This window comes from Leuresthes tenuis, unplaced genomic scaffold (assembly GCF_036924035.1).
Source record: "Leuresthes tenuis unplaced genomic scaffold, fLeuTen1.0.hap1 SCAF_4, whole genome shotgun sequence".
Classification (NCBI taxonomy): Eukaryota; Metazoa; Chordata; class Actinopteri; order Atheriniformes; family Atherinopsidae; genus Leuresthes; species Leuresthes tenuis.
This window is the reverse complement of record NW_027325358.1, coordinates 29,129,132-29,142,939: the sequence shown is the minus strand read 5'-3', so window position 1 is coordinate 29,142,939 and position 13,808 is coordinate 29,129,132.

Sequence of the window (13,808 nt, the reverse complement as noted above, 5' to 3'; positions counted from 1 at the left end):
GTTTCAACTTCCGAAAATTTAATCCAGGAAAAAAAGGCTTACAAACATGGACCAAAACGGCTCCATAACACGCACAAGAATCCAAAAGAAACGAAAGTTAACTAAAAGAAAGCAAATAAACAGTATGAAGTGGTCAAAATTGGTTTTACGCATGCCTATGTGCGTCTGGCACATGCGTCTTCGGGCTCTCCAACGTTGGTTTGTGGATGAAAGCTATATGTTCAGCTGTAATGTCATGTAAAAACAATCTCTACATGACATTTACTCCCAGGTGTGACCAGTTAGGTCCTTAAGATATCAACAGGCTGTATAAAGCTACAACCGTTGCGGCTGTGTGTTTGTGCCAAATGTGCAAAGCCCATCCGCGCTTCCCAAAATTGGAGTGAGTACTCATAAATCACGTGAATAACATGAATAAACGTTTTTACAAAATTTTGTTGTGTTTTATACGTTCTATGCTGTCATTTCTCTCTTCTCCTATTGGCAAGGCAAGGCAGAGTGCTCGCAACTGTGTCCTGTGCAGTAGCCGTGATATCTGTAATTGCAATTATTACTTTTGCATATGATGACAGCGTGCAAAAGACACATGGGCTCTGTGGAGAGCTCCGCTCCAGCTGGCTGCTGTGACAGCTCACTGACACTGTATTTCTGCTTAATCAGTTTCAGTCTCGCCAGAGTTACATTAATATCTGTATTTTTATATTTGAAATTCAGGGGATTTTGATAATAGATTATTAAAGTTTGTTTGCGAGGCTGTGGCCTCTGCATGTGCAAAGCTTGTGCGCCAAACTTTAGGGCGTATTTGCGCCGGCATATCATTAGTGCAAAATGTTTTGGGTAAAAAATAGGCTATTAAAAGGAACTGTCGGAATGGCGGTATGTTAAAAAAAAACAAAAAACATACCGCCATTCCGACCATAGGAGGAAAAAAGTGTTGGAATGGTGGGACGTTTGATAAAAAATTAAGTGTCGCCATTCCGACAATTGGAGACCCATGTCGGAATGGCGAGATGTCGGAATGGCAGCATGTAACCATGATGAAGGAGAGACCATTTGAGCAGCACAGCCATTTCGCAGCACAGGGACAGCAGTCCAAGTTACAGGATCTCCCACGTGGTATCACCTGTCACATTGTGTCAAGGCATCAAAAGAAGAAAAAATCACCAAACTCAAGGACAAAAAGACAAAGACTCCGGTGAACGAAGAGAGAGTACTGACAAACCAGAAATACAAAAGGATTCTCGTGCCTCTAATGAGGGGGTGAATATAGAATCCTCAACGATTACAACGTCTCTGGGAACTGTGACAACAACAAGGTTTAAACCATTTTGATATATATTGTAACCTATTGTCTAAGGAATAGTGCTGAAAATGAGGTAAATCTAATCCACCACTGTCCTTGGTCTTCTGTAGGGTTTTTAAACTAATACGTGGTGGTTTGTTTTTCCACAGAAATTTGGAGATGCATGAATCTAGTGACTTAAACCAAGTAGCAGATGGTTTTATGGGGATCATTGAGAACAAATAGTTAACTTTTGGTAGTATCATCATTTTAATGGATGTAACTCTCCCCATAAGTGATATAGGTAAGGACTTCCAACGAGAGATCGTCCTCTACTGTCTTTAATAATTGCACATAATTTAGCTTTGTTAGCTCTGAGATCCTGGAGGAAATGTTTATGCCTGAATATCTAATATTTCCTGACTGTAAAGTGATCGCAGGTATATTATGGACCCTACAGTTAATGGGCAGAACTGTGGTCTTAGACCAGTTGATAGAGTAGTCAGAAAGTGCTGAGAATTTATTTATGAGTGTGATCGTGTGACTGAGAGACGTCTGTGAGTTCTGAAGGAAAAGTAATACATCATCAGCATAAAGACTTATTTTATGCTCAATATTTTGGGATTAATTACTCACAAACGGGTAAGAAAAGGTAGTATTGCCAGACCATACATGATCAAAACAGGGAGCGGAGGTGGTTCAGCTGCAAGGTGTGAATGTCTGACTATAGTTTGTAAAAAGCGGGTAAGATAAGGTGCGAATGCCCGACAATGTATGATCAAAAGAGGGAGCGGAGGTTTTCGGCTGCAAGAAGGTCTGAATGTCCACCCAAAATTCCTGAAAAATGGGTAAAAAAAGGGTGCGAATGCCAAACCATACATCATCAAAAGCAGGAGTGGATGTGTTCGGCTACAAGAAGATTTGAATGTCCATCAATAATTGCTTTAAAACATGAAAGAAAATTTTCGAATATCAAACCGCACATGATCATAAGTGGGAGAGGAGTTGTTCAGCTGCAAGAAGGTGTGAATGTCCACCCATAATTACTGAAAAATGGGTAAGAAAAGGTGAAAATGCCCAACCATACATCATCAAAAGCAGGAGTGGATGTGTTCGGCTACAAGAAGGTTTGAATGTCCGAGCATAGTTTGTAAAAAGCGGGTAAGAAAAGGTTCGAATGCCCAAACATACACCATCAAAAGAGGGAGCGGAGGTGTTCCGCTGTAAGAAGGTGTGAACGTCCAACCATGGTTTGTAAAAAGCTTGTAAGAAAAGGTTCGAATGCCCGAATATATACCATCAAAAGCGGAAGCGGAGGTGTTCGGCTGCAAGAAGGTGTGAACGTCCGACCAAAGTTTGTAAAAAGCAGTTAAGAAAAGGTTCGAATATCCAACCAAACATAATCAAAAGCGGGAGCAGAGCTGTTCGACTGCAAGTAGGTGTGAATGTCCAGCCATAATTAGTCACAAACGGGTAAGAAAAGGTAGTATTGCCAGACCATACATGATCAAAACAGGGAGCTGAGGTGGTTCAGCACCAAGGTGTGAATGTCTGACTATAGTTTGTAAAAAGCGGGTAAGATAAGGTGCGAATGCCCGACAATGTATAATCAAAAGAGGGAGCAGAGGTTTTCGGCTACAAGAAGGTTTGAATGTCCGACCAAAGTTTGTAAAAAGCGGGTAAGAAAAGGTTCAAATGCCTGACAATACACCATCAAAAGCGGGAGCGGAGATGTTCCGCTGTAAGACGGTGTGAATGTCCGACCATATTTGGTAAAAAGCGGGTAAGAAAAGGTTAAAATACCCGACTGTACACAATCAATAGCGGGAGCGGAGTTGTTTGGCTACAAGAAGGTGTGAAAGTCCGACCACGGTTTGTAAAAAGCGGGTAAGAAAAGGTTCGAATGCCCGAATATATACCATCAAAAGTGGAAGTGGATGTGTTCGGCTGCAAGAAGGTGTGAACGTCCGACCAAAGTTTGTAAAAAGCAGTTAAGAAAAGGTTCGAATATCCAACCAAACATAATCAAAAGCGGGAGCAGAGCTGTTCGACTGCAAGTAGGTGTGAATGTCAGATCATAATTTGCAAAAAGCTGATGAGAAAGGGTGAGAATGCCCGGCTATACACCATCAAATGCGGGAGCGGAAGGGTTCGGCTGTGAGTAGGTGTGAATGTCCAACCATAATTGCTGAAAAATGTGTTAGAAGAGACTAGAATGCCGGACAAGACATCATCAAATGCGGGAGCGGAGTTGTTCGGCTGTGAGTAGGTGTGAATCTCCGAGCATAGTTTGTAAAAAGGGGGTAAGAATAGGTTGGAATGCCCGAACATACACTATCAAAACAGGGAGCTAAGGTGGCTCAGCTGCAAGGTGTGAATGTCTGACTATAGTTTGTAAATAAGGTGCGAATGCCCAACAATGTATAATCAAAAGAGGGAGCGGAGGTTTTCGGCTACAAGAAGGTTTGAATGTCCGACCATAGTTTGTAAAAAGCGGGTAAGAAAAGGTTCAAGCGCCTGACTATACACCATCAAAAGCGGGAGCAGAGGTGTTCCGCTGTAAGACGGTGTGAATGTCCGACCATATTTGGTAAAAAGCGGGTAAGAAAAGGTTAAAATACCCGACTGTACACAATCAATAGCGGGAGAGGAGGTGTTCGGCTGCAAGAAGGTGTGAATGTCCACCCATAGTTACTGAAAAATGGGTAAGAAAAGGTGCGAATGCCCAACCATACATTATCAAAAGCAGGTGTGAATGTCAGATCATAATTTGCAAAAAGCTGATGAGAAAGGGTGAGAATGCCCGACTGCACACCATCAAATGCGGGAGCGGAGTTGTTCGGCTGTGAGTAGGTGTGAATCTCCGACCGTAATTTCTGAAAAATGTGTTAGAAAAGGTAAGAATGCCGGTCCATACATCATCAAAAGCGAGAGAGGTGGTGTTCGGCTGCAAGTAGGTGTGAATGTCCAGCCATAATTACTCACAAACGGGTAAGAAAAGGTAGTATTGCCAGACCATACATAATCAAAACAGGGAGCGGAGGTGGTTCAGCTGCAAGAAGGTGTGAATGTCCGACTAAAGTTCAAATATATTAACAAAAGCGGGAGGAGAGGTCTTCGGATGAGAGTGGTTGAGAATTTCCAACCATAATCTATAAAATTCGGCAAAAAAAAGGTGTGATAGAAACACTAAAAGGTGGAGCGGAAGTGTTCGGCTGCAAGAAGGTTTTAATGTCCGACTATATTTGGTGAAAAGCAGGTGAAGCAAGGTCTGAATGCCCAACCTTACATCATCAAAAGCGAGATCAGAGGTGTTTGGCTGCATGAAGGCCATAGTTTGCAAAAAGCGGGTGAGAAAAGGTGCGAATGTCCAACCATACATGATCAAAACAGGGAGCGGAGGTGTTTGGCTGTGACAAGGTGTGAATGTCCACCCAAAATTAATGAAAAGCGGGTAAAAAGTAGGTTTGAATGCCCAAGCATACATCATCAAAAGAAGGAGTGGATGTGTTCGGCTACAAGAAGGTTTGAATGTCCGAGCATAGTTTGTAAAAAGCGGGTAAGAAAAGGTTCGAATGCCCAAACATACACCATCAAAAGAGGGAGCGGAGGTGTTCCGCTGTAAGGTGTGAATGTCCGACCATAGTTGGTAAAATGTGGGTAAGAAAAGGTTAAAATACCCGACTGTACACAATCAATAGCGGGAGCGGATGTGTTTGGCTACAAGAATGTGTGAAAGTCCGACCATGGTTTGTAAAAAACGGGTAAGAAAAGGTGCGAATGCCCGTCAATGTATGATCAAAAGAGGGAGCGGAGGTTTTTGGCTACAAGAAGGTTTGAATGTCCGACCATAGTTTGTAAAAAGCGGGTAAGAAAAGGTTCAAATGCCTGACTATACACCATCAAAAGCGGGAGCGGAGGTGTTCCGCTGTAAGACGGTGTGAATGTCCGACCATAGTTGGTAAAAAGCGGGTAAGAAAAGGTTAAAATACCCGACTGTACACAATCAATAGGGTGAGTGGAGTTGTTCGGCTACAAGAAGGTGTGAAAGTCCAACCATGGTTTGTAAAAAGCTGGTAAGAAAAGGTTCGAATGCCCGAATATATACCATCAAAAGCGGAAGCGGAAGTGTTCGGCTGCAAGAAGGTGTGAACGTCCGACCAAAGTTTGTAAAAAGCAGTTAAGAAAAGGTTCGAATATCCAACCAAACATAATCAAAAGCGGGAGCAGAGCTGTTCGACTGCAAGTAGGTGTGAATGTCCAGCCATAATTACTCACAAACGGGTAAGAAAAGGTAGTATTGCCAGACCATACATGATCAAAACAGGGAGCTGAGGTGGTTCAGCACCAAGGTGTGAATGTCTGACTATAGTTTGTAAAAAGCGGGTAAGATAAGGTGCGAATGCACGATAATGTATAATCAAAAGAGGGAGCAGAGGTTTTCGGCTACAAGAAGGTTTGAATGTCCGACCATAGTTTGTAAAAAGCGGGTAAGAAAAGGTTACCATACATCATCAAAAGCAGGAGTGGATGTGTTCGGCTACAAGAAGATTTGAATGTCCATCAATAATTGCTTTAAAACATGAAAGAAAATTTTCGAATATCAAACCGCACATGATCATAAGCGGGAGAGGAGTTGTTCAGCTGCAAGAAGATGTGAATGTCCACCCATAATTACTGAAAAATGGGTAAGAAAAGGTGAAAATGCCCAACCATACATCATCAAAAGCAGGAGTGGATGTGTTCGGCTACAAGAAAGTTTGAATGTCCGACCATAGTTTGTAAAAAGCGGGTAAGAAAAGGTTCGAATGCCTGAACATAGACCATCAAAAGAGGGAGCGGAGGTGTTCCGCTGTAAGAAGGTGTAAATGTCCGACCATAGTTGGTAAAAAACGGGTAAGAAAAGGTTAAAATACCCGACTGTACACAATCAATAGCGGGAGCGGAGTTGTTTGGCTACAAGAAGGTGTGAAAGTCCGACCACGGTTTGTAAAAAGCGGGTAAGAAAAGGTTCGAATGCCCGAATATATACCATCAAAAGTGGAAGTGGATGTGTTCGGCTGCAAGAAGGTGTGAACGTCCGACCAAAGTTTGTAAAAAGCAGTTAAGAAAAGGTTCGAATATCCAACCAAACATAATCAAAAGCGGGAGCAGAGTTGTTCGACTGTAAGTAGGTGTGAATATCAGATCATAATTTGCAAAAAGCTGATGAGAAAGGGTGAGAATGCCCGGCTATACACCATCAAATGCGGGAGCGGAAGTGTTCGGCTGTGAGTAGGTGTGAATGTCCAACCATAATTGCTGAAAAATGTGTTAGAAGAGACTAGAATGCCGGACAAGACATCATCAAATGCGGGAGCGGAGTTGTTCGGCTGTGAGTAGGTGTGAATCTCCGAGCATAGTTTGTAAAAAGGGGGTAAGAATAGGTTCGAATGCCCGAACATACACTATCAAAACAGGGAGCTGAGGTGGCTCAGCTGCAAGGTGTGAATGTCTGACTATAGTTTGTAAATAAGGTGCGAATGCCCAACAATGTATAATCAAAAGAGGGAGCGGAGGTTTTCGGCTACAAGAAGGTTTGAATGTCCGACCATAGTTTGTAAAAAGCGGGTAAGAAAAGGTTCAAATGCCTGACTATACACCATCAAAAGCGGGAGCGGAGGTGTTCCGCTGTAAGACGGTGTGAATGTCCGACCATATTTGGTAAAAAGCGGGTAAGAAAAGGTTAAAATACCCGACTGTACACAATCAATAGGGGGAGCGGAGTTGTTTGGCTACAAGAAGGTGTGAAAGTCCGACCACGGTTTGTAAAAAGCGGGTAAGAAAAGGTTCGAATGCCCGAATATATACCATCAAAAGTGGAAGTGGATGTGTTCGGCTGCAAGAAGGTGTGAACGTCTGACCAAAGTTTGTAAAAAGCAGTTAAGAAAAGGTTCGAATGTCCAACCAAACATAATCAAAAGCGGGAGCAGAGCTGTTCGACTGCAAGTAGGTGTGAATGTCAGATCATAATTTGCAAAAAGCTGATGAGAAAGGGTGAGAATGCCCGGCTATACACCATCAAATGCGGGAGCGGAAGTGTTCGGCTGTGAGTAAGTGTGAATGTCCAACCATAATTGCTGAAAAATGTTTTAGAAGAGACTAAAATGCCGGACAAGACATCATCAAATGCGGGAGCGGAGTTGTTCGGCTGTGAGTAGGTGTGAATCTCCGAGCATAGTTTGTAAAAAGGGGGTAAGAATAGGTTCGAATGCCCGAACATACACTATCAAAACAGGGAGCTGAGGTGGCTCAGCTGCAAGGTGTGAATGTCTGACTATAGTTTGTAAATAAGGTGCGAATGCCCAACAATGTATAATCAAAAGAGGGAGCGGAGGTTTTCGGCTACAAGAAGGTTTGAATGTCCGACCATAGTTTGTAAAAAGCGGGTAAGAAAAGGTTCAAATGCCTGACTATACACCATCAAAAGCGGGAGCAGAGGTGTTCCGCTGTAAGACGGTGTGAATGTCCGACCATATTTGGTAAAAAGCGGGTAAGAAAAGGTTAAAATACCCGACTGTACACAATCAATAGCGGGAGAGGAGGTGTTCAGCTGCAAGAAGGTGTGAATGTCCACCCATAATTACTGAAAAATGGGTAAGAAAAGGTGCGAATGCCAAACCATACATTATCAAAAGCAGGTGTGAATGTCAGATCATAATTTGCAAAAAGCTGATGAGAAAGGGTGAGAATGCCCGACTATACACCATCAAATGCGGGAGCGGAGTTGTTCGGCTGTGAGTAAGTGTGAATCTCCGACCATAATTGCTGAAAAATGTGTTAGAAAAGGTAAGAATGCCGGTCCATACATCATCAAAAGCGGGAGAGGTGGTGTTCGGCTGCAAGTAGGTGTGAAAGTCCAGCCATAATTACTAACAAACGGGTAAGAAAAGGTAGTATTGCCAGACCATACATGATCAAAACAGGGAGCGGAGGTGGTTCAGCTGCAAGAAGGTGTGAATGTCTCACTAAAGTTCAAATATATTAACAAAAGCGGGAGGAGAGGTCTTCGGATGAGAGTGGTTGAGAATTTCCAACCATAATCTATAAAATGCGGTGAAAAAAAGGTGTGATAGAACACTAAAAGGTGGAGCGGAAGTGTTCGGCTGCAAGAAGGTGTGAATGTCCGACTATATTTGGTGAAAAGCAGGTGAAGCAAGGTCTGAATGCCCAACCTTACATCATCAAAAGCGAGATCAGAGGTATTTGGCTGCATGAAGGCCATAGTTTGCCAAAAGCGGGTAAGCTGCGAATGACCGACTAAATATCAACAAAAGGTCTTCGGATGCAAGTGGGTGTGAATATCCCACCATACAAGTATGGTGGAGAGGAAGCTGTGAACAGCCGACCATAGTTGGCAAAAAGCGGGTGAGAAAAGGTGCGAATATCCAACCATACATGATCAAAACAGGGAGCGGAGGTGTTTGGCTGTGACACCAAAATTAATGAAAAGCGGGCAACAAGTAGGTTTGAATGCCCAAGCATACATCATCAAAAGCAGGAGTGGATGTGTTCGGCTACAAGAAGGTTTGAATGTCCGAGCATAGTTTGTAAAAAGCGGGTAAGAAAAGGTTCGAATGCCCAAACATACACCATCAAAAGAGGGAGCGGAGGTGTTCCGCTGTAAGAAGGTGTGAATGTCCGACCATAGTTGGTAATAAACGGGTAAGAAAAGGTTAAAATACCCGACTGTACACAATCAATAGGGGGAGCGGAGTTGTTCAGCTACAAGAAGGTGTGAAAGTCCAACCATGGTTTGTAAAAAGCTGGTAAGAAAAGGTTCGAATGCCCGAATATATACCATCAAAAGCGGAAGCGGAGGTTTTCGACTGCAAGTAGGTGTGAATGTCCAGCCATAATTACTCACAAACGGGTAAGAAAAGGTAGTATTGCCAGACCATACATGATCAAAATAGGGAGCTGAGGTGGTTCAGCTGCAAGGTGTAAATGTCTGACTATAGTTTGTAAAAAGCGGGTAAGACAAGGTGCGAATGCCCGACAATGTATGATCAAAAGAGGGAGTGGAGGTCTTCGGCTGCAAGGTCTGAATGTCCAACCATAATTTCTAAAAACCGGGTAAGAAAAGGCTCGAAATTCCGACTATACACAATCAAAAGCGGGAGCGGGAGGTTTTCAGCTGCAAATCCTTCACTCAAACCAAGTGAAAACTGCTTTGTCCTTCATATTTATCAATGTCTAGATCGACTTCAACAAAGAACAACATTGTACTTTGCAGTAAAGAAAGAGCAAATCAAAAGTTTTAGGAATCCGAGAATAAGCTTATTTTCATGAGTTCTGCACGATTATTGATTTTACTATAAATGAATGCCTTCACTCAAACTATGTTAAAACTGCTTTGTCCGTTATATTTATCAATGTCTAGATTGACTTCAACAAAGAACAACACTGGATTTTGCAGTAGAAGAAAGAGCAACACTGAAGGATCAGTAATCCGAGAATAAGCTTATTTTCATACGTTCTGCATGATTTGGGATTTTATGTATAAAATGAATTCCTTCACTCAAACCAAGTTAAAACTGCTTTGTCCTTCATATTTATCAATGTCTAGATTTACTTCAACAAAGAACAACATTGTATTTTGCAGTAGTAGAAAGAGCAACACTTGAAGGAACAGGAATCCGAGAATAAGCTTATTTTCATACGTTCTGCATGATTTGGGATTTTATGTATAAAATGAATTCCTTTACTCAAACTATGTTAAAACTGCTTTGTCCTTCATATTTATCAATGTCTAGATTGACTTCAACAAAGAACAACATTGTATTTTGCAGTAGAAGAAATAGCAACACTGAAGGATCAGGAATCCGAAAACACGCTTATTTTCATACGTTCTGCTTGATTTGGGATTTTGCTATAAAATTAATTCCTTCACTCAAACAAAGTGGAAACTGCTTTGTCCTTCATATTTATCAATGTCTATATCGATTTCAACAAAGAACAAGGCTGTATTTTGCAGTATAGGAAAGAGCAACACTGGAGGATCAGGAATCCGAGAATAAGCTTACTTTCATGAGTCCTGCACGATTTCGGATTTTCCTATAAAATGAATTGCTTTGCTCAAACCAAGTTAAAATTGCTTTGTCCTTCATAGTTATCCATGTCTAAAATGTATCAAGCATAAAGTTCCTCATATTACCCTGAATGAGAAAGAAGCATCCCTTTGGTTGAGCAATACGTTCCTTATGCGGAGTTATGCATGATTTCGGATTTTGCTATAAAATTCATTCCTTCACACCTTTTTTTTTTCACCGCATTTTATAGATTATGGTTGGAAATTTCAACCACTCTAATCCGAAGACCTCTCCTCCCGCTTTTGTTAATATATTTGAACTTTAGTTGGACATTCACCCCTTTTTGTAGCTAAACCACCTCCGCTCCCTGTTTTGATCATGTATGGTCTGGCAATACTACATTTTCTTACCCGTTTGTGAGTAATTATGGCTGGATATTCACACCTACTTGCAGCTGAACACAATCTCTCTCGCTTTTAATTATGTTTGGATATTCGAACCTTTTCTTTACTGCTTTTTGCCAACTTTGGTCGGACGTTCACACCTTCTTGCAACCGAACATCTCCGCTTCCGCTTTTGATGGTATATATTCGGGCATTCGAACCTTTTCTTACCAGCTTTTTACAAACGATGGTTGGACTTTCACACCTTCTTATAGCCAAACAACTCCGCTCCCGCTATTGATTGTGTACAGTCGGGTATTTTAACCTTTTCTTACCCGCTTTTTACCAACTATGGTCGGACATTCACATCGTCTTACAGCGGAACATCTCCGCTCCCGCTTTTGATGGTGGATAGTCAGTCATTTGAACCTTTTCTTACCCGCTTTTTACAAACTATGGTCGGACATTCAAACCTTCGTGTAGCCGAAAACCTCTGCTCTCTCTTTTAATTATACATTGTCGGGCATTCGCACCTTATCTTACCCGCTTTTTACAAACTATAGTCAGACATTCACACCTTGCAGCTGAACCACCTCAGCTCCCTGTTTTGATCATGTATGGTCTGGCAATACTACCTTTTCTTACCCCTTTGTGAGTAATTATGGCTGGACATTCACACCTACTTGCAGTCGAACAGCTCTGCTCCGGCTTTTGATTATGTTTGGTTGGATATTCGAACCTTTTCTTAACTGCTTTTTACAAACTTTGGTCGGACGTTCACACCTTCTTGCAGCCGAACACCTCCGCTTCCGCTTTTGATGGTATATATTCGGGCATTCGAACCTTTTCTTACCAGCTTTTTACAAACCATGGTTGGACTTTCACATCTTCTTGTAGCCGAACAACTCCGCTCCCCCTATTGATTGTGTACAGTCGGGTATTTTAACCTTTTCTTACCCACTTTTTACCAACTATGGTCGGACATTCACACCTTCTTACAGCGGAACACCTCCGCTCCCTCTTTTGATGGTGTATGTTTGGGCATTCGAACCTTTTCTTACCCGCTTTTTACAAACTATGCTCGGACATTCAAACCTTCTTGTAGCCGAACACATCCACTCCTTCTTTTGATGATGTATGCTTGGGCATTCAAACCTACTTTTTGCCCGGTTTTCATTAATTTTGGGTGGACATTCACACCTTGTCACAGCCAAACACCTCCGCTCCCTGTTTTGATCATGTATGGTTGGACATTCGCACCTTGTCTCACCCGCTTTTTGCAAACTATGGTCGGCTGTTCACAGCTTCCTCTCCACCATACTTGTATGGTGGGATGTTCACACCCAGTTGCATCCGAAGACCTCCGCCCCCACTTTTGTTGATATTTAGTTGGTCATTCGCAGCTTACCCGCTTTTGGCAAACTATGGCCTTCTTGCAGCCAAACACCTCTGATCTCGCTTTTGATAATGTAAGGTTGGGCATTCAGACCTTGCTTCACCTGCTTTTCACCAAATATAGTCGGACATTCACACCTTCTTGCAGCCGAACACTTCCGCTCCACCTTTTAGTGTTCTATCACACCTTTTTTTCACCGAATTTTATAGATTATGGTTGGAAATTCTCAACCACTCTCATCCGAAGACCTCTCCTCCCGCTTTTGTTAATATATTTGAACTTTAGTGAGACATTCACACCTTCTTGCAGCTGAACCACCTCCGCTCCCTGTTTTGATCATGTATGGTCTGGCAATACTACCTTTTCTTACCCGTTTGTGAGTAATTATGGCTGGACATTCACACCTACTTGCAGCCGAACACCACCTCTCTCGCTTTTGATGATGTATGGACCGGCATTCTTACCTTTTCTAACACATTTTTCAGAAATTACGGTCGGAGATTCACACCTACTCACAGCCGAACAACTCCGCTCCCGCATTTGATGGTGTGCAGTCGGACATTCTCACCCTTTCTCATCAGCTTTTTGCAAATTATAATCTGACATTCACACCTACTTGCAGTCGAAAAGCTATACTCCCGCTTTTGATTATGTTTGGTTGGATATTCAAACCTTTTCTTAACTGCTTTTTACAAACTTTGGTTGGACGTTCACACCTTCTTGTAGCCGAACACATCCACTCCTGCTTTTGATGATGTATGGTTGGGCATTCGCACCTTTTTTTTACCCATTTGTCAGGAATAATGGGTGGACATTCACACCTTCTTGCAGCTGAACACCTCCTCTCCCACTTATGATCATGTGCGGTTTGATTTTCGAAAATTTTCTTTCATGTTTTCTAGGAATTATTGATGGACATTTAGACCTTCTTGCAGCTGAACACCTCCGCTCCTGCTTTTGATCATACCTTGTCAGGAATTCGCACCATGTCTTACCCGCTTTTTACAAACTTTAGTCGAACATTTACACCTTTTTGCAGCCGAACACCACCTCTCTCGCTTTTGATGATGTATGGTCCGGCATTCTTTCCTTTTCTAACACATTTTTCAGCAATTATGGTCGGACATTCACACCTACTCAGAGCCGAACACCTCCGCTCCCGCATTTGATGGTGTATAGTCGGGCATTCTCACCCTTTCTCATCAGCTTTTTGCAAATTATGATCTGACATTCACACCTGCTTTTGAAAATGTATGGTTGGGCATTCGCACCTTTTTTTACCCATTTTTCAGGAATTATGGGTGGACATTCACACTTTCTTGCAGCTGAACACCTCCTCTCCTTCTTATGATCATGTGCGGATGATATTCGAAAATTTTCTTTCATGTTTTAAAGCAATTATTGATGGACATTCAGACCTTCTTGCAGCTGAACCACTCTGCTCCCGCTTTTGATGGTGTATAGTCGGGCTTTCGAGCCTTTCCTTCCCGGTTTTTACAAATTATGGTTGGACATTCAGACCTTCTTGCAGCCGAACACCTCCGCTCCCTCCTTTGATCATACATTGTCGGGCATTAGCACCTTTTCTTACCCGCTTTTTACAAACCATAGTCGGACTTTCACATCTTTTAGTAGCCGAACAACTCCGCTCCCGCTATTGATTGTGTACAGTCGGG